This window comes from Rhinopithecus roxellana, chromosome 8 (genome assembly GCF_007565055.1).
Source record: "Rhinopithecus roxellana isolate Shanxi Qingling chromosome 8, ASM756505v1, whole genome shotgun sequence".
Lineage (NCBI taxonomy): Eukaryota > Metazoa > Chordata > Mammalia > Primates > Cercopithecidae > Rhinopithecus > Rhinopithecus roxellana.
This window is the reverse complement of record NC_044556.1, coordinates 90,928,921-90,952,795: the sequence shown is the minus strand read 5'-3', so window position 1 is coordinate 90,952,795 and position 23,875 is coordinate 90,928,921.

Here is a 23,875-nt window from a genome sequence, read left to right as displayed (position 1 = left end):
GGTAGTTTCTTTTGCTGTGCAGAAGTTCTTTCATTTAATTAGATCCCATTTGTCAATTTTGGCTTTTGTTGCCATTGCTTTTGGTGTTTTAGTTGTGAAGTCCATGCCCATGCCTATGTTCTGAATGGTATTGCCTAGGTTTTCTTCTATGGTTTTTATGGTTGTAGGTCCAACATTTAAGTCTTTAATCCATCTTGAATTAATTTTTGTGTAAGGCGTAAGGAAGGGATCCAGTTTCAGCTTTCTACATATGGCTACCCAGTTTTCCCAGCACCATTTGTTAAAGAGGGAATCCTTTCCCCATTTCTTGTTTTTGTCAGGTTTGTCAAAGATCAGATGGTTGTAGATGTGTGGTATTATTTCTGAGGGCTCTGTTCTGTTCCATTGGTCTATATGTCTGTTTTGTTACCAGTATCATGCTGTTTTGGTTACTGTAGCCTTGTAGTATAGTTTGAAGTCAGGTAGCATCATGCCTCCAGCTTTGCTCTTTTGACTTAGGATTGTCTTGGCAATGCGGGCTCTTTTTTTGGTTCCATATGAACTTTAAAGTAGTTTTTTCCAATTCTTTCAAGAAAGTCATTGGTAGTTTGATGGGGATGGCATTGAATCTACAAATTACTTTGGGCAGTGTAGCCATTTTCACAATATTGATTCTTCCTATTCATGAGCATGGAATGTTCTTCCATTTGTTTGTGTCCTGTTTCATTTTGTTCATCAGTGGTTTGTAGTTCTCCTTGAAGAGGTCCTTCATTCCCTTTTAAGTTGGATTCCTAGGTATTTTATTCTCTTTGAAGCAATTGTGAATGGGAATTCGCTCATGATTTGGCTCTCTGTTTGTCTGTTATTGGTGTATAGGAATGTTTGTGATTTTTGCTATTGATTTTGTATCCTGAGATTTTGCTGAAGTTGCTTATCTGCTTAAGGAGATTTTGGGCTGAGACGATGGGGTTTTCTAAATATACAATCATGTCATCTGCCAACAGGGACAATTTGACTTCCTCTTTTGCTAATTGAATACCCTTTATTTCTTTCTCCTTCCTGATTGCCGTGGCCAGAGCTTCCAACACTATGTTGAATAGGAGTGGTGAGAGAGGGCATCCCTGTCTTGTGCCAGTTTTCAAAGGGAATACTTCCCGTTTTTGTCCATTCAGTATATTAGCTGTGGGTTTGTCCTGAATAGCTCTTATTATTTTGAGATAGGTCCCATCAATACCTAGTTATTGGGAGTGTTTAGCATGAAGTTTGCTTGAATTTTGTTGAAGGCATTTTCTGCGTTTATAGAGATAATTATGTGGTTTTTGTCTTTGGTTCTGTTTATATGATGGATTACATTTATTGATTTGTGTATGATGAACCAGCCTTGCATCCCAGGGATGAAGCCCACTTGATCATGGTGGATAAGCTTTTTGATGTGCTGCTGGATTCGGTTTGACAGTATTTTATTGATGATTTTTGTGTCGATGTTCTTCAGGGATATTGGTTTAAGATTTTCTTTTTTTGCTGTTTGTCTGTCAGTCTTTTCTATCAGGATGATGTTGGCCTCATAAAATGAGTTAGGGAGGATTCTCTCTTTTTCTATTGATTGGAATCATTTCAGAAGTAATGGTACCAGCTTCTCTTTGTACCTCTGGTAGAATTTGCCTGTGAATCCATCTGGTCCTGGACTTTTTTTGGTTGTTAGGCTATTAATTATTGCCTCAACTTCAGAGCCTGTTATTGGTCTATTCAGGGATTCAGCTTCCTCCCGGTTTAGTCTTGGGAGGGTGGATGTGTACAGGAATTTATCCATTTCTTCTAGATTTTCTAGTTTATTTGTGTAGAGGTGTGTATAGTATTCTCTGATGGTAGTTTGTATTTCTGTGGGGTCGGTGGTGGTATCCCCTTTATCATTTTTTATTCCATGTCTTTGTATCTTCTGTCTTTTCTTCTTTATTAGTCTTGCTGATGGTCTATCAGTTTTGTTGATCTTTTCAAAAAATCAGCTCCTGGATTCATTGATTTTTTGTGTGTCTATCTCCTTCAGTTCTGCTCTGTTGTTAGTTATTTCTTGCCTTCTGCTAGCTTTTGAATGTGTTTGCACTTGCTTCTGTAGTTCTTTTAATTGTGATGTTAGGGTGTCAATTTTAGATCTTTCCTGCTTTCTCTTGTGGGCATTTAGTGCTATAAATTTCCCTCTACACACTTCTTTAAATGTATCCCAGAGATTGTTGTATCTTGTGTCTTTGTTCTCGTTGGTTTCAAAGAACATCTTTATTTCTGCTTTCATTTCATTACGTACCCAGTAGTCATTCAGGAGCAGGTTGTTCACTTTCCATGTAGTTGAGCAGTTTTGATTGAGTTTCTTAATCCTGAGTTCCTGTTTGATTGCACTGTGGTCTGAGAGACAGCTTGTTATGATTTCTGTTCTTTTATAGTTGTTGAAGAGTGCTTTACTTCCAAATACGAGGTCAATTTTGGAATAAGTGTGATGTGGTGCTGAGAAGAATGTATATTCTGTTGATTTGGGTGGAGAGTTCTGTAGATGTCTATTAGGTCCACTTGGTGTAGAGCTGTGTTCAGTTCCTGGATAAATTTGTCAACTTTCTGTCTCATTGACCTGTCTAATGTTGACAATGGGGTGTTAAAGTCTCCCATTATTATTGTGTGAGAGTCTAAGTCTCTTTGTAGGTCTCTATGGACTTGCTTTATGAATCTGGGTGCTCCCGTATTGGGTGCATATATATTTAGGATAGTTAGCTCTTCTTGTTGAATTGATCCCTTTACTATTATGTAATGGCCTTCTTTGTCTCTTTTGATCTTTGATGGTTTAAAGTCTGTTTTATCAGAGACTAGGATTGCAACCCCTGCTTTTTTTTGTTTTCCATTTGCCTGGTAAATCTTCCTCCATCCCTTTATTTTGACCCTATGTGTTTCTCTGCACATGAAATGGGTCTCCTGAATATAGCAAACTGATGTGTCTTGACTTTTTATCCAGTTTGCCAGTCTGTGTCTTTTAATTGGAGCATTTAGCCCATTTACATTTAAGGTTAATATTGTTATGTGTGAATTTGATCCTGCCATTATGATGTTAACTGGTTATTTTGCTCGTTAGTTGAGGAAGTTTCTTCCTAGCATCGATGGTCTTTACAATTTGACATGTTTTTGCAGTGGCTGGTACCAATTGTTCCTTTCCATGTTTATTGCTTCCTCCAGGAGCTTTTGTACGGCACACCTGGTGGTGACAAAATCTCTCAGCATTTGCTTGTCTGTAAAGGATTTTATTTCTCCTTCACTTATGAAGTTTAGTTTGGCTGGATATGAAATTCTGGGTTGAAAATTCTTTTCCTTAAGAATGTTTAATATAGGCCCCCCACTGTCTTCTGGCTTCTGGAATCTGCCAAGAGATCCGCTGTTAGTCTGATGGGTTTCCCTTTGTGGGTAACCCGACCTTTCTCTCTGGCTGTCCTTAACATTTTTTCCTTCATTTCGACTTTGGTGAATCTGACAATTATGTGTCTTGGAGTTGCTCTTCTTGAGGAATATCTTTGTGGCATTCTCTGTGTTTCCTGAATTTGAATGTTGGTCTGTCTTGCTAGGTTGGGGAAGTTCTCCCGGATAATATCCTGAAGAGTGTTTTCCAACTTAGTTCCATTCTCCCTGTCACATTCAGGTATATCAGTCAGACATAGATTTGGTCTTTTCACATAGTCCCATATTTCTTGGAGGCTTTGTTCATTTCTTTTTACTCCTTTTTCTCTAACCTTGTCTTCTTGCTTCATTTCATTAATTTGATCTTCAGTCACTGATATCCTTTCTTCCACTTGATCGAATTGGCTACTGAAGCTTGTGCATGCATCACATAGTTCTCCTGCCATGGTTTTCAGCTCCATCAGGTCATTTACGGTCTTCTCTATACTGTTTATTCTAGTTAGCCATTCATCTCATCATTTTTCAAGGTTTTTAGCTTCTTTGCAATGGGTTCGAACATCCTCCTTTAGTTCACAGATATTTGTTATTACAGATTGTGTGAAGCCTTCTTCTCTCAACTCGTCAAAGTCATTTTCCATCCAGCTTTGTTCCATCACTGGCAAGGAGCTGCATTCCTTTGGAGGAGAAAAGGCACTCAGAGTTTTAGAATTTTCTGCTTTTCTGCTCTGGTTTCTCCCCATCTTTGTGGTTTTATCTACCTTTGGTCCTTGATGATGGTGACGTACATATGGGGTTTTGGTTTGGATCTCCTTTCTGTTTGTTAGTTTTCCTTCTAACAGTCAGAACCCTCGGTTGGAGATCTGTTGGCATTTGCTGGAGGTCCACTCCAGACCCTGTCTGCCTAGGTATCACCAGCGGAGGCTGCAGACCAGAAAATATTGCAGAACAGAAAATATTGCTGCCTGATCCTTCCTCTGGAAGGATCTCAGAGGGTCACCCAGTGTCTCAGAGGGGCACCCGGCCATATGAGAGGTCATTCGGCCCCTACTGGGAGGTGCCTCCCAGTTACGCTACTTGGGGTTCAGGGACCCACTTGAGGAAGCAGTCTGTCTGTTCTCAGATCTCAAATTCTGTGCTGGGAGAACCACTACTCTCTTCAAAGCTGTAAGACAGGGACGTTTAAGTCTGCAGAAGTTTCTGCTGCCTTTTGTTCAGCTATGCCCCACCCCCAGAGGTGGAGCCTACAGAGGCAGGCAGGACTCCTTGAGCTGTGGTGGGCTCCACCCAGTTTGAGCTTCCTGGCTGCTTTGTTTACCTACTCAGCAACAGTGGATGCCCCTCCCCAAGCCTCACTGCCACCTTGCAGTTCAATCTCACACTGCTGTACTAACAGTGAGTGAAGCTCTATGGGCATGGGACCCTCTGAGCCAGGTGCGGGATATAATCTCCTGGTGTGCTGTTTGCTAAGACCATTGAAAAAGCACAGTATTAGGGTGGGAGTGTCCTGATTTTCCAGGTACCATCTGTCATGGTTTCCCTTGGCTAGGAAAGGGAATTTCCTGACCCTTTGTGCTCCCTGGGTGAGGCGATGCCCTGTCCTGCTTCAGCTCATGGTCCATGGGCTGCACCCACTGTCTGACAAGCCCCAGTGAGATGAACCCAGTACCTCAGTTGCAAATGCAGAAATCACCTGTCTTCTGCATTGCTCATGCTGAGAGCTGTAGACTGGAGCTGTTTCTATTCGGCCATCTTGGAACCTCCTCCTGAATACCCTTTATTTCTTTCTCTTGCCTGAATGCCCTGGCCAGAACTTCCAACATTTGTTGAATAGGAGTGGTGAGAGAGGGCATCCTTGTCTTGTGCCAGTTTTCAAAGGGAATGCTTCCAGTTTTTGCCCATTCAGTATGATATTGGCTGCAGGTTTGTCATAAATAGCTCTTATTATTTTGAGATACATTCCATCAATACCTAGTTTATTGAGAGTTTATTGAGAACAACATGAAGGGCTGTTGAATTTTGTGAAAGGCCTTTCTGCATCTATTGAGATAATCATGTGATTTTTGTCATTGGTTTTGTTTATGTGATGGATTACATTTACTGATTTGCATATGTTGAACTAGCCTTGCATCCCAGGGATGAAGCTGACTTGATTGTGGTGGATAAGCTTTTTGATGTGCTGCTGGAGTTGGTTTGCCAGTATTTTATTGAGGACTTTTGCAACGATGTTCATCAGGGATATTGGTCTAAAATTCTCTTTTTTTGTAGTGTCTCTGCCAGAGTTTGGTATCAGAATGATGTTGGCCTCATAAAATTAGTTAGGGAGGATTCCTTCTTTTTCTGTTGATTGGAATACTTTCAGAAGGAATGGTACCAGCTCCTGTTTGTACCTCTGGTGGAATTTGGCTGTGAATCCATCTGGTCCTGTACTTTTTTCAGTTGTTAGGCTATTAATTATTGCCTCAATTTCAGAGCCTGTTATTGGTCTATTCAGAGATTCAACTTCTTCCTAGTTTTGTCTTTTGAGGGTGTATGTGTTCAGGAATTTATCAATTTCTTCTAGATTTTCTAGTTTATTTGCATAGAGGTGTTTATAGTATTCTCTGATGATGACATTCTCTGATGGTAGTTGGTATTTCTGTGGGATCAGTGGTGATATACCCTTTTGTCAGTTTTTATTGTGTCTAATTGATTCTTCTGTCTTTTCTTCTTTATTAGTCTTGCTAGTGGTCTATCAATTTTGTTGATCTTTTCAAAAAATTGGCTCCTGGATCCATTGATTTTTTGAAGGGTTTTTTGTGTCTCTATCTCCTTCAGTTCTGCTCTGTTGTTAGTTATTTCTTGCCTTCTGCTAGCTTTTGAATGTGTTTGCTCTTGCTTCTGTAGTTCTTTTACTTGTGATGTGAGGGTGTCAATTTTAGATCTTTCCTGCTTTCTCTTGTGGGCATTTAGTGCCATAAATTTCTCTCTACACACTGATTTAAATGTGTTCCAGAGATTCTGGTACGTTATGTCTTTGTTCTCATTGGTTTCAAAGAACATCTTTATTTCCGCATTTATTTCGTTATGTACTCAGTAGTCATTCAGGATCAGGTTGTTCAGTTTGCATGTAGTTGTGTGGTTTTGAGTGAGTTTCTTAATCCTGAATTCTAATTCAATTGCACTGTGGTCTGAGAGACAGTTTGTTGTGATTTCTGTTCTTTTACATTTGCTCAGGAGTGCTTTACTTCCAATTATGTGGTCAATTTTAGAATAAATGAGATGTGGTGCTGAAAAGAATGTATATTCCATTGATTTGGGGTAGAGAGTTCTATAGATGTCTATTAGGTCTGCTTGTTGCAGAGCTGAGTTCAGTTGTTGAATATCCTTGTTAACCTTCTGTCTCATTGATCTGTCTAATATTTACAGTGAGGTGTTAAAATCTCCCGTTATTATTGTGTGGGAGTCTAAGTCTTTTTGTAGGTCTCTAAGGACTTGCTTTTTGAATCTGGGTCCTCCTGTATTGGGTTGTGTCAGTTTTCAAAGGGGATGCTTCCACTTTTTTATGATAGTTAGCTCTTCTTGTTGAATTGATCCCTTTACCATTATGTAATGCTCTTGTTTTACTCTTTTGATCTTTGTTGGTTAAATCCTGTTTTATCAGAGACTAGGATTGCAACCCCTGCTTTTTTTGTTTTCCATTTGCCTGGTAGATCTCCCTCCATCCCTTTAATTTGAGCCTATGTGCATCTTTGCATGTGAGATGGGTCTCCTGAATACAGCACACTGATGGGTCATGACTCTATCCAATTTGCCAGTCTGTGTCTTTTAATTGGAGCATTTAGCCCATTTACATTTAAGGTTAATATTGTTATGTGTGAATTTGATCCCATCATTATGATGTTTGCTGGTTATTTTGCCCATTAATTGAAGCAGTTTCTTCATGGCATCGATGGTCTTTTCAATTTGGCATGTTTTTGCAGTGGCTTGTACCAGTTGTTTCTTTCCATGCTTAGTTCTTCCTTCAGGAGCTCTTGTAAGGCAAACTTGGTGGTGACAAAATCTCTCAGCATTTGCTTGTCTATAAAGGATTTTATTCCTGCCTCACTTATGAAGCTTAGTTTGGCTGGATATGAAATTTTGGATTGAAAATTCTTTCTTTAAGAATGTTGAACATTGGCCCCACACTCTTCTGGCTTCTAGAGTTTCTGCCGAGAGATCCATGTTAACCTGATGGGCTTCTCTTTGTGGGTAACTCGACCTTTGTCTCAGGCTGCCCTTAACACTTTTTCCTTCATTTCGATTTTGGTGAGTGTTACAATTATGTGTCTTGGGGTTACTCTTCTCCAGGAGTAACTTTATGGTGTTCTCTGTATTTCCTGAATTTGAATGTTGGCCTGCCTTGCTAGGTTGGGGAAGTTCTCCTGGATAATATCCTGAAGAGTGTTTTCCAACTTGGCTCCATTCTCCCTGTCACTTTCAGGTACACCAATCAAATGTAGATTTGGTCTTTTCACATAGTCCCATATTTCTTGGAGGCTTTGTTCATTTCTTTTTACTCTATTCTCTAACCTTGTGTTCTCACTTTATTTCATTAATTTGATCTTCAATCTCTGATACCCTTTCTTCCACTTGATCAAATCAGCTATTGAAGTCTGTGCATGCATCACGAAGTTCTCATGCCATGGTTTTCAGCTCCGTCTGGTCATTTAAGGCCTTCTCTACACTGTTTATTCTAGTTAGTCATTCCTCTAATCTTTTTCAGGGTTTTTAGTATCCTTGCAATGGGTTTGAACATCCTCCTTAGGTCAGAAAAGTTTGTTATTACCGACCTTCTGAAGCATACTTCTGTCAACTCGTAAAAGTCATTCTCCATCCAGCTTTGTTCCATTGCTGGTGAGGAGTTGTGATCCTTTGGAGGACAAGAAGCACTCTGATTTTTAGAATTTTCAGCTTTTCTGCTCTGGTTTTCCCCATCTTTGTGGTTTTATCTACCTTTGGTCTTTGATGTTGGTGACCTACAGATGGAGTTTTGGTGTAGACAACCTTTTTGTCGATGTTGATGCTATTCCTGTTTATTAGTTTTCCTTCTAACAATCAGGTCCCTAAGCTGCAGGTCTGTTGGAGTTTGCTGGAGGTCCACTCCAGAACTTCTTTGCCTGGGTATCACCACCAGAGCTGCTGAACAGCAAATATTGCAGAACGGTAAATATTGCTGCCTAATCCTTCCTCTAGAAGCTTTGTCCCAGAAGGGCAGCCACCTATATGAGGTGTCTGTTGGCCCCTACTGGGAGGTGTCTCCCTGTTAGGCTACATGGGGGTCAGGGACCCACTTGAGGAGGCAGTCTGTCCATTCTCAGAGCTCAAACTCCATGCTAGGAGAACTACTGCTCTCTTCAGAGCCATCAGACAGGGATGTTTAAATTGCAGAAGTTGTCTGCTGCCTTTTATTCAGCTATGACCTACCCACAGAAGTGGACTCTAGAGGCAGTAGGCCTCTAGAGCTGTGGTGGCCTCCACCCAGTGTGAGCTTTCTCACCACTTTGTTTACCTACTCAAGCCTCAGCAATAGCGGATCCCCCTCCCACAGTCAGCCTTGCAGTTCAATCTCAGACTGCTGCACTAGCAATGAGCAAGGCTCCATGGGCATAGGACTCATTGATCCAGGCACAGGAGAGAATCTCCTTGTCTGCTGGTTGCTAAGACCTTGGGAAAAATGCAGTATTTGGGCAGGAGTGTCCCATTTTTCCAGGTAGTCTGTCACAGATTCCTTTGGCTGGGAAAGGAAAATTTCCCCACCCCTAGCACTTTCCAGGTTAGGCAACACCCCACCCTGCTTCAGCTTGCCTCCCATGGGCTGCACCCACTGTCCAACCAGTCCCAATAAGATGAACCAGGTACCTCAGTTGGAAATGCAGAAATCACGTGTCTTCTGCATTGATCATGCTGACAGCTGCAGACTGCAGCTGTTCCTATATGGCCATCTTGGAAATTCCTCTGTGTTGTCTACTTTTTTGAGCAGCATTTTATAGTTCTCCTTGTAGAGATCTTTCACCTTCCTAGTTAACTGTATTTCTAGGAATGTTATTCTTTTTCATGACAGTTATGAGTAGGATTGTGTTCTTTATTTGGCTTTCAGCTTGACTGTTGTTGGTATATGGCAATGTTAGTTATTTTCACACATTAATTTTGTATCCTGAGACTTCACTGAGGTTGTTTGTCAGCTAAAGAAGCTTTTGGGGTGAGACTATTGGATTTGTTAAGTATAAGATCATGTCAACTGCAAACCCGGATAGTGTGACTTTCTGTCTTCCTATTTCCATGCTCGTTATTTTTTTCCCTTGCCTGATTACCCTGGCCAGGACTTCCAATACTATGTTGAATGGGAGTGGTGAGAGAAGGCATCCTTGCCTTGTGGCAGTTTTCAAGGGGAATGCTTCCAGCTTTTGCCCATTCTGTATGATATTGGCTGTGGGTTTGTCATATATGGTTATTATTTTGTGGTATGTTCCTTCAATATCTGGTTTATTGAGAGTTTTAATCATGAAGGATTGTTGAATTTTATTGAAGGCCTTTTCTGCATCTATTGAGATAATCATGTTGTTTTTGTCTTTAGTTCTGTTTATGTGGTAGATCACATTTATTGATTTTCATATGTTGAACTAAAGTTGCATTCCAGGGATAAAGCCTACTTGATCATGGTGGATAAGCTTTTTGATGTGTTGCTGGATTCAGTTTGCCAGTATTTTGTTGAGGTTGAGGTTTTTGCATTGATGTTCATTAAAAATAACAGCCTGAAGTTTTCTTTTTTAAATTTTTGTTCTGTCTCTGCCAGGTTTTGGTATCAGGATGATGCTGGCTTCAGAGTATGTGTTAGGGAGCAGTCCCTCATCCTCAAGTTTTTGAAGAGTTTTAGCAGAAATGGAACCAGTTGTTCTTTGTACATCTGGTAGAATTCAGCTGTTAATTTGTCTTGTCCTGTGCTGCTTTTTAATTGATAAGATATTACTCAATTTCAGAGGTCATTATTTGTTTATTCAGGGTTTGAATTTACTCCTGATTCAGTCTGGGGAGGGTGTATGTGTCCAGGAACTTATCCATTTCCTCTAGATTTTCTAGTTTATGTGCATAGAGGCATACATAATATTCTCTAATGGTTGGCTATATTTCTGTGGCATCAGTTATAATACCCCCCTTGTCATTTTCTATTGTATTTATTTAAATCTTCTCTCTTTTTTACTTTATTAGGCTAGCTCATGCTCGATCTATTTTATTAGAATTTTTTTTAAAAAATGCCTCCTGGACTGGTTGATGTTGCAAAAGTTTTTTCATGTCTCAGATTTCTTTGGTTCAGCTCTGATTTTCGTTATTTCTTGTCTTTTCCTAGCTTTGGGATTTGCGCTTGGTTCTCTAGTCATTTTAGTTGTAATGTTAGGTGATCAACTTGAGATCTTTCTAACTTTTTGATGTTGGCATTTAGTGTTATAAATTTCCATCTTAGGACTGCCTTAGCTGTGTCTTAGAGATTCTGGTATGTTGTATCTTTGTTCTAATTAGTTTCAAAGAACTTCTTGACTCCTGCCTTAATTTTACTATTTGCCTAAAAGTCATCCAGAAGCAGATTATTAAATTTCCATGTAATTATATGGTTTTGAGTGAATTTCATAGTCTTGATTTTTAGTTTGCTTGTGCTGTGGTCTGAGAAATTGTTATAATTTCACTTCTTTTGCATTTCCTGAGGAGTGTCTTTCTTCTAATTATGTGATTGATTTTACAGTATGTGCCATGTGGCTATGAGAAGAATATGTATTTTGTTGGTTTTGGGTGTACAGTTCAGGTCCATGTAATCCAGCGCTGAGTTCAAGTCCTGAATATCTTTGTTCATTTTCTGTCTCAATGATTTAATATTGTCAGTGGAGTATTAAAGCCCCCTACTATTACTGTGTGGGAGTCTAAGTCTCTTTGAAAGTCTCTAAGAGCTAACTTTATGAATCTGGGTGCTTCTGTGTTGGGTGTATATATATTTAGGATAGTTATATATTCTTATTGCATTGAATCTTTTACTATTATGTAATGCCCTTCTTTGTATTTTTTGATCTTTGTTGGATTAAAATCTGGTCAGAAACTGGGATTGCAATCCTTGCTTTTTTTCTGTTTTTTATTTGCTCAGTAGATTTTCCTCCATCCCTTTATTTTTAGCCTACATGTGTCATTGTGTGAGGCAAGTCTTTTGAAGGCAGCATACCAACAGGTCTTGGTTCTTTACCCGTCTTTCCACTCTGTCTTTTAATTGGGGCATTGAGCCCATTTCCATTTAAGGTTAGTATTGAAATGTATGGTTTTGATCCTGCCATCATCACAGTAGCTCTTTGTTTTGCAGACTTGTTTATGTGGTTGCTTTATAGTGTCACTGGTCTGTATACTTCAGTGTGTTTTTATAGTGACTGGTAACAGTCTTTTCTCTCCATATCAAGTGCTTTTTTAAGGAGCTCTTGTAAGGCAGCTCTGGTGGTAATAAATTCCCTCAGCATTTGTTTGTCTTAAAAGGAATTTCTTATTTCTTTTTGCTTATAAATCTTAGTTTGGCCGAATATGAAATTCTGGGTTGGAATTTCTTTTCTTTAGCAATGTCAAATATTGGTCCCCAATCTCTTCTGGCTTGTAAGGTTTCTGTTGAGAAGGCCACTTTTAGTCTGATGGGCTTCCCTTTATAGGTTACATGACCTTTCTCTCCAGCTGTCTTTAACATTTTTCTTTTATCTCTACCTCAGGGAATCTGATGATTATGTGTCTTGGGGGTGATCTTTTTTCAGTGTGTCTTACTGGGCCTTTCTGCGTTTTTTGAATTTGAATGTTGGCCTCTCTAGCTAGGTTGGGAAAGTTCTCATGGATGATATCCTGAATTACGTTTTCCAACTTGCTTCCATTCTCCTTGTTTCTTTCAGGGACACCAATGAGTCATAGATTCATTCTCTTTACATACTCTTATATTTCTTGGATGTTTTGTTTGTTCCTTTTAATTCTTTTTTTTTTTTTTTTCACTATTCTTGTCTGACTGTCTCATTTCAGAAAGCAAATTTTTAAGCTCTGAGATTCTTTTCTCCAGTTGGTATACTCTGCTATTAATACTTGTGATTGCATTATAAAATTCTTGAAATGGTTTTTTTAGTTCTATTACATCAGTTATGTTCTTTTCTATACTGGCCATTTTGTCTGTCAGCTCCTGCATTGTTTTGTCATGATTTTTAGCTTTATTGCATTAGGTTTCCACATATGCCTGTAGCTCAGTTGTCTTCATTTCTATCCATATTCTGAATCCCATTTCTGTCATTTCAGCCATCTCAGCTTGGTTGAGAACCCTTTCTGGAAAGGTGACACAGCTGTTTGGAGGAAAGAAAGCACTCTAGCTTTTTGGGCATTTAGGGTTCTTGCACTGATTCTTTCTAATCTTTGTGGGTTTATCTACCTTCAATCTTTGTGGTTGCTGACCTTTGGATGGGCTTTTTTTTTCTTTCTTTTATTGCATTTGATGGCCTCTACAATTTGATTGTGGTAAAACATGGATTCAGCCAACTGGTTTTGTTTCTGGAAGATTTTAGGGGGCCAGCACTCAACTCCCAAATCTTGGACTTTGTGCTCTCTGGGAGACTTGAATTGGACCTCAAATTTGTTTTCTGCCTCCTGGAGGTTTGGAATCCCCTGCACTGTGTGTGTGTGGGGGGGGGGGGCAAGGTGCAGCAGCTGCAGCAGAGTGCTAGCTGGTTCTGGGGTGCCTGCCATACTGAAGGAATTCACTAGAGTGGTGGAGGCAAAACAGCAGGGGGTTGGGAGTGGTGGGAGCCCCTGTTGCAGAGTGTGTGTGCCATTGTGCCCTAGGTGGTGTTGGCTCAAGGCCAAGGTGCTAGTGGTGCAGGTCTGGGTGCCTAATCTGTGCCCCACAAGCAGGAGTGATTGCTCAGGGGGAGGATCCACAGGTTCTCTGTGCAGTGTTAGTGCAAGGGTGGGGTGCTAGTGTGGGTGGAGCTTGCTGGCTCTGTGCCTGCCAAGGCTGAATCTGCAATGGTGGTTGTTGGGGGGTGCGGGAGGGTGGACTGCACTTCTGTGCTGGTGGGCAATGAAAATAAAACCCACCCATATAGCCATGCACCAGAAAAGTGATGTGGGAAGTTACCGTGGCCCTGGGGGAAGCTGCAGTATGAGGAGGGAACAGATAGGCTTGTGCGTGGTCATAGGGGTCATCCCACTGGAGCTCTTCACCAGTCGGGCATAGTGTATCAGTACAAAAACTATGGTGTGGGCCCCCAGGACACCCAAGACTGCCTTGCAAGCAGGTATGGCCAGGCTGGGGCCCCAGGAAAGGCCAGCAGACCAAGGGATGTTCAGGTCAGACCAGCATCATCTGATAGGCAAGACCACCTTGAGGAGATCAGGTTAGACAGTTCCTCTAGGCTGCTAAAGTCTCCTACTGGAGCAAGTTGAGCCTATGGGAATGGTTGTCCAAGTCCACACTTCACCACAGATGCCTCTGCATCACACCCTCTGGGCGCTACGTCAGTTGGCTTGCTATCCCTACCAAGTAGGGGTTGCAGCTCTAAAGGACAGCAGCTCTCCCTGCCAATCAAGTGTCCCTGGTGGTTGAGAAGTCTCTTCCTGCTTGGGTTCCAGAGGCCTATGGCGAGAATGGGTTTCTTCTTGCCAGTTCAACTGACTCATTCTCCTGGAGCTGTTGTGGTCCAAAAATGCATCCCAGTGTAAGGTAGTGCCATGCATTGTTCCTAGCTTTCTTTTCCTTCAGCCCAGCTTTTGTGTCTTCCCTCTGTCTACTCTCAGCACCTTCTCTCTGAAGATCTGTTAAAAGCATACCTGTCATCTCAGTCCCTTTGTGGAAGCTATTCTACCTGGCTACACCTAGATGGTCATCTTGCCCTCCTCTGCTGCTTTTTAAAATAAAGCCAAATAGACTATCATTAATCATACTTTCACCTTTAATACCAAAGTAAATGGTATAAAATTGAAGTTGTTCAAACCTAAATATTTTTGATAGAAATTATATCCATATTTGTGGAAAAGCTCTTATTGTCCTGATACACAGTGAACTTTTGTTGTCATTACTTTTTATGCCTTTATGAAACTAAGTGTTTCCTTGAGTCTCTAGTCTTTTTGTCAAGAACGTTAACATCATTCTTTCATGAGAAATGAAAGTACATTATAATTTATCTAACTTTGAAGTCTATTTAGGTCAAAAATTACCACAGAAAATTAATACATTAATATTGTAAGAGTGATATATTTAGAGTATGGACTTCTATATAAAGGTCATGTACAATTTTCATTGGATAATTTTCAAAGTCTTCAATATGAATACTGAAATGAAAAACGTTTAATAAATATGAAGAAAAGGAGGAAAAAGAATAGAAAATTTAGTATAGATTTTAGAAATATAAAATCCTTGTAGATATTTATAATTTGTATCCTGTCAATTGCTAAGAAATGTGTTAGGGCTTGTCTTTAAAATTATATTGAAGTATATTATACATATATAAAAATACATAAGTTATAAGTATGTAGCTTGATAAATGTTACAAAATTCTGCAACATACCTACATAACCAGCCCTTAGTTCAAGAAGGAGAACATTAAAAAAAAGAAATAAAGGAAAGAAGGAAGGAAGAAGGAAGGAAGGAAGGAAGGAAGGAAGGAAGGAAGGAAGGAAGGAAGGAAGGAGGGAAAGGAGGGAAAGGAGGAAAGAAGGAAGGAAAAGAGAAAGGAAACATGAAAGGAAACATAAATTACTAGAAATCTAGATGCCCTCCTGTAGTTTCTGCCTATCCACCAAGTGCAAACATTACCCTGATTTCTAAAACCATTAAGTAGTTTTGTCTATTCATGAACTTTATGAACTCATACAATATGTACTCTTTATGATTGGCTTCTTTCACTCAACATTCTTAGTGGCATTTCTTCTTTTTCCTCCATAATCTAATCCATCTATACATATTGCTGTATTGGATTCCATTGTATAACATCACCTTGTATTGTTCATAAAATTTCAATTGTGTCTAGTTTGGGACTATTATGAATATTCTTGCTTTGAACTTTTAGTACATGTCTTTGGTGCCAAGGTAGTCACATTTCTGTATGCTAGAGACCTAGAAAAAGTGCTAGATTATATTTTATGCTATGTTCAGCTTTAGTATATACTGCCAAGTGGTTTTCTAATGTGGTCCTTACAATTTACATTTCCACCAGCAGTGCATGAGAGTTTCATTTGTTCTACATCTTGGCAAACATTTGGTATGTTTTCCTTTTCCATTTTAGTTATTTTGGTGGCTTTGTAACTGAACTGTATTGATATATAATTTGCATTTCCTTGATAACTAATAAAGTTGATGCCATTTTATATGTTTAATGGCCATCTGAAGGTAATTTTTTCAAGTATCAGTTTAAGACTTTTGCATTGTTATATTGCATTGTCTACCTTTTTCTTATCAATTTGCAAATACGCTATACATTCTGGATACAAGTATTTTGTCAGACATACACACACACACACACACACACACACACCCCAACATCTTCTTCCACTCTATAGTTTTACTTTTTATTTTTTAAATTTTGATAAAAATAATTTCTTAAATTGGATGTAGTCACACATCCACATTATGTGTGACAAAAAGTCACACATTATGACTTTTTGGTTATTTTTGTTAATTAATTTATTATTATGTTGTATATATGTATGTATGATATAGGGTCTTACTCTGTCACCCCCGGTGAAGTACATTGACATTGTCATAGTTGACTATAGCCTCAAACTTCTGGACTAAAGCAATCCTTTCATCTTAGCCTCCCAGGTAGTTAGAACCAGAGGGTCATGCCACCTATTCAGCCTTTTTTTTTTTTTTTTTTTTCGTAGAGACGGGTTCTCACTATGTTGCCCAGGCTGGTCTTGAACTCCTTGCCTCAAGTTATTTTTCTGCCTAATTCTCCCAAAGTTCTTGGGTTACTGGTATGAGCCACCACACCTGGTCCTGGTTTCTATTTTTAACAGTTTTGCCAATTATAATACATATATCTCTCTTACGTTGTCTTCTAAGAGTTTTGTTATTTTAACTTTTGCATTCAGAGCTACAATCATCTATAATCAATTTATGTATATGGCCTGAGATAAGAATCAAAATCTTTTAGTGCCAGTATAAGACATTATTTACTTACTGCATTGTGAACTTTGTCATTAATAAGTTGGTCGTATATATTTTGTAAAAGTAGTTTTTAAAAGGATTATATTTTAGTTGAAGGTTAATTGGCAATTTCTGATAGGTAAAGTCTCTAGTTTTGTTTGTTCTGTTTATATTGCATTCTGGCTTTCTTACATAAAAACCAAAAGCACTGGGACTGCCACTATAATGGCCTCCCTGTTAGGATTTTTAAACACTTGTTTTTATTTATTTTACATATTTATTATGTATTCATTGATCTGACTTCTTGGAAGCTGGGTCCATTATTTCTAAGTTCCATTTATATCTTTACATCTAATAACTGTTCACAGCACACCTGCTGTCTTATTTCATGTGTGATTCAGTAGACATCCAGGCAACAAATATTATATTTATGAACCCCTATTGTTAATTCTTTCTATTCTGTAATGACAACTTTGCAACAATTCAATAAGTCCATTTTGTAATTTTTTTTTCTTTTTTTGAGACAGAGTGTTGCCTTGTTGCCTAGGCTGCAGTGCAGTGACACAATCACAGCTCCCTGCAACGTCCACTCTCAGGTTTAAACTATTCTCATACCTCAGCCTCCCGAGTAGCTGGGATTACAGGCAATTCCATTTTTGATTTAACTTTGTCAGGAGTTCCTTGACCACTCTCAGAATTGATGACTCATGAGAAAATGTCAAAACACTTAGAAAAGCTATTACATTTATGGTTATAGTTTATTAAATAGAAAAGATACAGATTATATTTAGAAAAGAAAATAGGAGGTAGGGAAGCTTCCAGAGGAGACCACGGGCACACCTGCAGTTGTCCTGTCACAGTGGAGTCACACAAGTTGTACATAATTTTCCCAGTCATAATGTGACATGTGCAAAGTTTTGCCAAGTAGGGAAACCAACCAGAGTCTTGGTGTCCAAAGTATTTTGTTGGGATTCAATTACACAGGCATGCAGTGGGCACATGACTGGCTCTAGCTACTCAATCACCATTTCTACTATAGGGGTGAAACTAATATAGCATGGCCCAGAGACCCAGGCATACAGAAACAAGATAGTCACTACCACTTACATGGTTAGAATCAAATATATGTTTTTGCCCAAGACCTCAAGTGAACTAAGACACTCTTTCTTATCAGGCAGAATTTTCCAAAGGCCTGGAAGTTATCCTCTAGGGACAAGTCTAGAGCCAGTTCTGAAGACCTTTAAAATGTAAATGGTTGGGGAAGTCCACACCAATTGAATTAACATTTTGTTGCAGAGCTTTATAAAGATAAAATATAACTATTATTGGTGCAGGATATTTTATACTGAATTATTTGTTCATTTGTCGCAAGGCCCAAAGCAGTCAATATCTCACTGTTGAATGAGTACATGATTTCCAGGTACCTGTTCTCAGGCATGGAAATGTTCAAGGCTCAAATAGGAAAATCAGTGACTCCCTTGGTGATGCAAGAACTTCCTTAAACTAACCATTTATCCACTCTCCACTCAAGCCATTAATACTTAAAATATACACAAACAAGCAAATATGACTATTAATTGAGATGAGCTAACAACTGAGAATTCTAAATGAAACTACAGCTAGATATTTACCTTGCTGTATCTCCAGTTAAGGCCGATCACTTTTGACTGTCCATATGTGAAGAACACTATTTACAAATTACAGGTCAAACATGTTAAAAAATATTCCATGATACTTGTTAAAGCATAATAAGAAACACTTTATTCAGAATAATAAGATGGGTATAGATACCACTGCAGTAAGATTTTGTAGTTGGGGAGAAAGATTGTGCTTAACTCTCAATACAGTATGGGTAAGTAAGAACTTATAGGCAAGGAGTAGGCTAAGGATTGATGGATGAAAACTTACCAAGAGGAAACAAGGATGAGGAGTATTCTGGCTAAGGTGACGGAATCAATTCTTGCTAGTGACAGCCTGGTGATCAAACCTGTGGGATGGTGGACAGTGAGTAGGCTGATGAAATATTGAGGCTGATCAGATATCAAGGATGAAGTGTTCTTGCTAAACTGACTTTTCAAGGTAATTTGCTACAACCAAATTATTATTATTATTATTATACTTTAAGATCTGGAGTACATGTGCAGAACATGCAGTTTTGTTACATAGGTATATATGTACTGTGGTCATTGGCTGCACCCATCAACCTGTCACCTACATTTGGTATTTCTCCCAGTGCTATCCCTCCACTCACCCTCCATGCACCGACAGGCCCTGGTGTGTGATATTCCCCTCCCCATTTCCATGTGTTCTCATCGTTCAACTCTCACTTATGAGTGAGAACATGTGGTGTTTGGTTTTCTGTTCTTGTGTTAGTCTGCTGAGAATGATGGTTTCCAGCTTCATCCATGTCCCTGCAAAGGACATTAACTCATTCTTTTTTATGGCTGCACAGTATTCCATGGTGTATATGTGCCACATTTTCCTTATCCAGTCTATCACTGATGGACATTTTGGTTGGTTCCAAGTCTTTGCTATTGTGAATAGTGCCACAATAAACATGCGTGTGCATGTGTCTTTATGGTAGAATGATTTATAATCCTTTGGGTATATACCCAGTAATGGAATTGCTGGGTCAGATGATATTTCTAGTTCTAGATCCTTGAGGAATCCTCACAATGTCTTCCTCAATGGTTGAACTAACTTACATTCCCACCAACAGTGTAGAAGTCTTCGTATTTCTCCACATTCTCTCCAGAATCTGTTATTTCCTAACTTTTTAATGATTGCCATTCTAACTGGCATGAAATGGTATCTCATTGTGGTTTTGATTTGCATTTCCCTCATGACCAGTGATGATGAGCCTACGTTCATATGTTTGTTGGCTGCACAAATGTCTTCTTTTGAGAAGTGTCTGTTCATATCCTTTGCCCACTTTTTAATGGGGTTGTTTTTTTTCTTGTAAATTTAAGTTCTTTGTAGATTCTGGATATTAGCCCTTTGCCAGATGGATAGATTGCAAAAATTTTCTCCCTTTCTGTACGTTGCCTGTTCACTCTGATGATAGTTTATTTTGCTGTGCAGAAGCTCTTTAGTTTAATTAGATCCCATTTGTCAATTTTGGCTTTTGTTGCAATTGCTTTTGGTGTTTTAGACATGAAGTCCTTGCCCATGCCTATGTCCTGAATGGTATTGCCTGGGTTTTCTTCTAGGGTTTTTATCATTTTAGGTCCTACGTTTAAGTCTTATTCCATCTTGAGTTAAGTTTTGTATAAGGTGTAAGGGAAGAGTCCAGTTTCAGTTTTCTGCATATGGCTAGTCAGTTTTCCCAAGAGCATTTATTAAATAGGGAATCCTTTCCCCATTGCTTGTTTGTGTCAGGTTTGTCAAAGGTTATATGGTTATAGATGTGTGGCATTTTTTCTGAGGCCTCTGTTCTGTCCCATTGGTCTATATATCTGTTTTGGTACCAGTTCCATGCTGTTTTGGTTACTGTAGCCTTGTAGTATAGTTTGAAGTCAGGTAGCATCATGCTTCCAGCTTTGTTCTTTTTGCTTAGTATTGTCTTGGCTGTGTGGGCTCTTTTTTGCTACCATACGAAGCTTAAAGTAGTGTTTTCCAATTCTGTGAACAAAGTCAATGGTAGTTTGATGGGGATAGCATTGAATCTGTAAATTACTTTGGGCAGTATGGCCATTTTCATGATATTGATGCTTCCTATCCATGAGCATGGAATGTTTCTCCATTTGCTTGTGTCCTGTCTTATTTCCTTGAACAGTGGTTTGTAGTTCTCCTTGAAAATGTCCTCACATCCCTTGTAAGTTGTATTCCTAGGTATTTTGTTCTCTTTGTAGCAATTGAGATTGGGAATTCACTTGTGATTTGGCTCTCTGTCTGTTAATGACATATAGGAATGCTTGTGATTTTTGCACACTGATTTTGTATCCTGAGACTTTGCTGAAGTTGCTTATCAGCTTAAGGAGATTTTAGGCTGAGATGGTGGGATTTTCTAAATATACAATCATGTCATCTACAAACAGGGACAATTTGACTTCTTCTTTTCCTGACTGAATACACTTTATTTCTTTCTCTTGCCTGAATGCCCTAGCCAGAACTTCCAACACTACATTGAATAGGAGTGGAGAGAGAGGGCATCCCTGTCTTGTGCCAGTTTTCAAGGGGTATACTTCCAGTTTTTGCCCATTCAGTATGATATTGGCTGTGGGTCTGTCATAAATAGTTCTTATTATTTTGAGATACGTCCCATCAATACCTAATTTATTGAGAGTTTTTAGCATGAAGGGCTGTTGAATTTTGTCAAAGGCCTTTTCTGCATCTATTGAGATAATCATGTGGTTTTTGTCATTGGTTCTGTTTACGTGATGGATTATGTTTATTGATTTGCATATATTGAACCAGTCTTGCATCCCAGGTATGAAGCCAACTTGATCGTGGTGGATAAGCTTTTTGATGTGCTGCTGGATTCAGTTTGCCAGTATTTTATTGAGGTTTTTCCCATCGACGTTCATCAGGGATATTGGCCTGAAATTTTCTTTTTTTGTTGTATCTCAGCCAGGTTTTGGTGTCAGAATGATGCTGGCCTCATAAAATGAGTTAGGGAGGATTCCCTTTTTTTCTGTTGTTTGGAATAACTTCAGAAGGAATGGTACCAGCTCCTCTTTGTACCTCTGGTAGAATTCAGCTGTGAATCCATCTGGTCCTGGACTTTTTTTAGTTGGTAGGCTATTAATTACTGCCTCAATTTCAGAACTTGTTATTGGTTTATTTAGGGATTCAACTTCTTCCTGGTTTAGAATTGGCAGGGTGTATGTGTCGAGGAATTTACCCATTTCTTCTAGATTTTCTAGTTTATTTGCATAGAGGTGCTCATAGTATTCTCTGATGGTAGTTTGTATTTCTGTAGGATCAGTGGTGATATCCCCTTTATCATTTTTTATTGCCTCTATTTGATTATTCAGTCTCTTCTTCTTTGTCTGGCTGGTGGTCTATCTATTTTGTTGATCTTTTTTTTTAAAAAAAAAAAAACAAGCTCCTGGATTCATTGATTTTTTGAAGGGTTTTTTGTGTCTCTGTCTCCTTCAGTTCTGCTCTGATCTTAGTTATTTCTTGTCTTCTGCTAGCTTTTGAGTTTTTTTGCTCTGCTTTTTTAGTTCTTTTAATTTTGATGTTAGGATATCGATTTTAGATCTTTCCTGCTTTCTCTCGTAAGCATTTAGTGCAAAAATGTCTCTCTATACACTGCTTTAAATGTGTCCTGGAGATTCTGATATGTTGTGTCTTTATTCTCATTGGTTTCAAAGAACATCTTTATTTCTGCCTTTGTTTCGTTATTTACCCAGTAGTCATTCAGGAGCAGGTTGTTCAGTTTGCATGTAGTTGTGTGGTTTTAAGTGAGTTTCTCAATCCTGAGTTCTAATTTGATTGCACTGTGGTCTGAGAGACTGTTGGTTATGATTTCTGTTCTTCTGTATTTGCTGAGAAGTGTTTTACTTCCAGTCATGTGGTCAATTTTAGAATAAGTGTGATGAGGTGTTGAGAAGAATGTTTATTCTGTTGATTTGGGGTGGAGAGTTCTGTAGATGTCTATTAGGTCCACTTAGTTTGGAGCTGAGTTCAAGTCCTGAATATCCTTGTTAATTTTCTGTCTCATTGATCTCTCTAATATTGACAGTGGGGTGTTAAAGTCTCCCACTATTATTGTGTGGGAGTCTAAGTCTCTTCTTAGGCCTCTAAGAACTTGTTTTATTAATCTGGATCCTCCTGTAGTGGGTGCATATATATTCAGGACAGGTAGCTCTTCTTGGTGCATTGATACCTTTACCATTATGTAATGCCCTTCTTTGTCTCTTTTGATGTTTGTTGGTTTAAAGTCTGTTTTATTAGAGATTAAAATTGCAACTCCTGCTTTTTTTTTTTTTTTTTTTTTTTTTCTTTCTTTCCATTTGCTTGGTAAGTATTCCTCTATCCCTTTATTTTGAGACTCCTGCCAGTCTGTGTCTTAACTGGGGAATTTAGGCCATTTACATTTAAGGTTAATATTCTTATGTGTGAATTTGATCCTGTCATTTTGACACTGGCTGGTTATTTTGCCTATTAGTTAATGCAGTTTCTTCATAGTGATGACAGTCTTTACAATTTGGTATGTTTTTGCAGCAGCTGGTACAGGTTGTTCCTTTCCATGTTTAGTGCTTCCTTTAGGAACTCTTGAAAGGCAGGCCTGGTGGTAACAAAAACTCTCAGCATTTGCTTGTCTGTAAAGGATTTTATTTATCCTTCACTTATGAAGCTTAGTTTGGCTGGGTATGAAATTCTGGGCTGACAGGGCCTGTCGTGGGGTGGGGGGATGGGGAAGGATAGCATTTGGAGAAATACTTAATGTAAATGATGAGTTAATGGGTGCAGCAAGCCAACATGGCACATGTATACATATGTCACAAACCTGCATGTTGTGCGCATGTACCCTAAAACTTAAAGTATAATAATAATAAAAAAGAAAGAAATTCTGGGTTGAAAATTCTTTTCCTTAAGAATGTTGAATATTAGCCCCCACTCTCTTCTGGTTTGCAGGGTTTCTGCCAAGAGGTCCACTGTTAGTCTAATGGACTTCCCTTTGTGAGTAACCCAACCTTTCTCTCTGGCTGCCCTTAACATTTTCCCCTTCATTTCAATCTTGGTGAATCTGACAATTACATGTCTTGGGGTTGTTCTTCTTGAGGGGTATCTTTGTGGTGTTCTCTGTATTTCCTGAATTTGAATGTCGCCCTGTCTTGCTAGGTTGGGGAAGTTTTCCAGGATAATATCCTGAAGAGCATTTTCCAACGTCGTTCCATTCTCCCTGTCACTTTCAGGTACACCAAGCAAATGTAGATTTGGTCTTTTCACATTGTCCCATATTTCTTGGAGGCTTTGTTTGTTCCTTTTCATTTCTTTTTCTCTAATCTTCTCTTCTTGCTTTATTTCATTAAGTTGATCTTCAATCTCTGATATCCTTTCTTCTGTTTGATCAGTTTGGCTATTGATACTTGTGTATGCTTCACGAAGTTCTCTTGCTGTGTTTTTCAGCTCCATCAGGTCATTTGTGTTCTTCTGTAAACTGGTTATTCTAGTTAACAATTCTCCTAACCTTTTTGCAAGGTTTTTAACTTCATTCTTTTTTTTTTTTTTTTTTTTTTTTTTACCTTTTTTCAAAATTATACTTTAAGTTCTAGGGTACATGTGCACAACGTGCAGGTTTGTTACATATGTATACATGTGCCATGTTGGTGTGCTGTACCCATTAACTCGTCATTTACA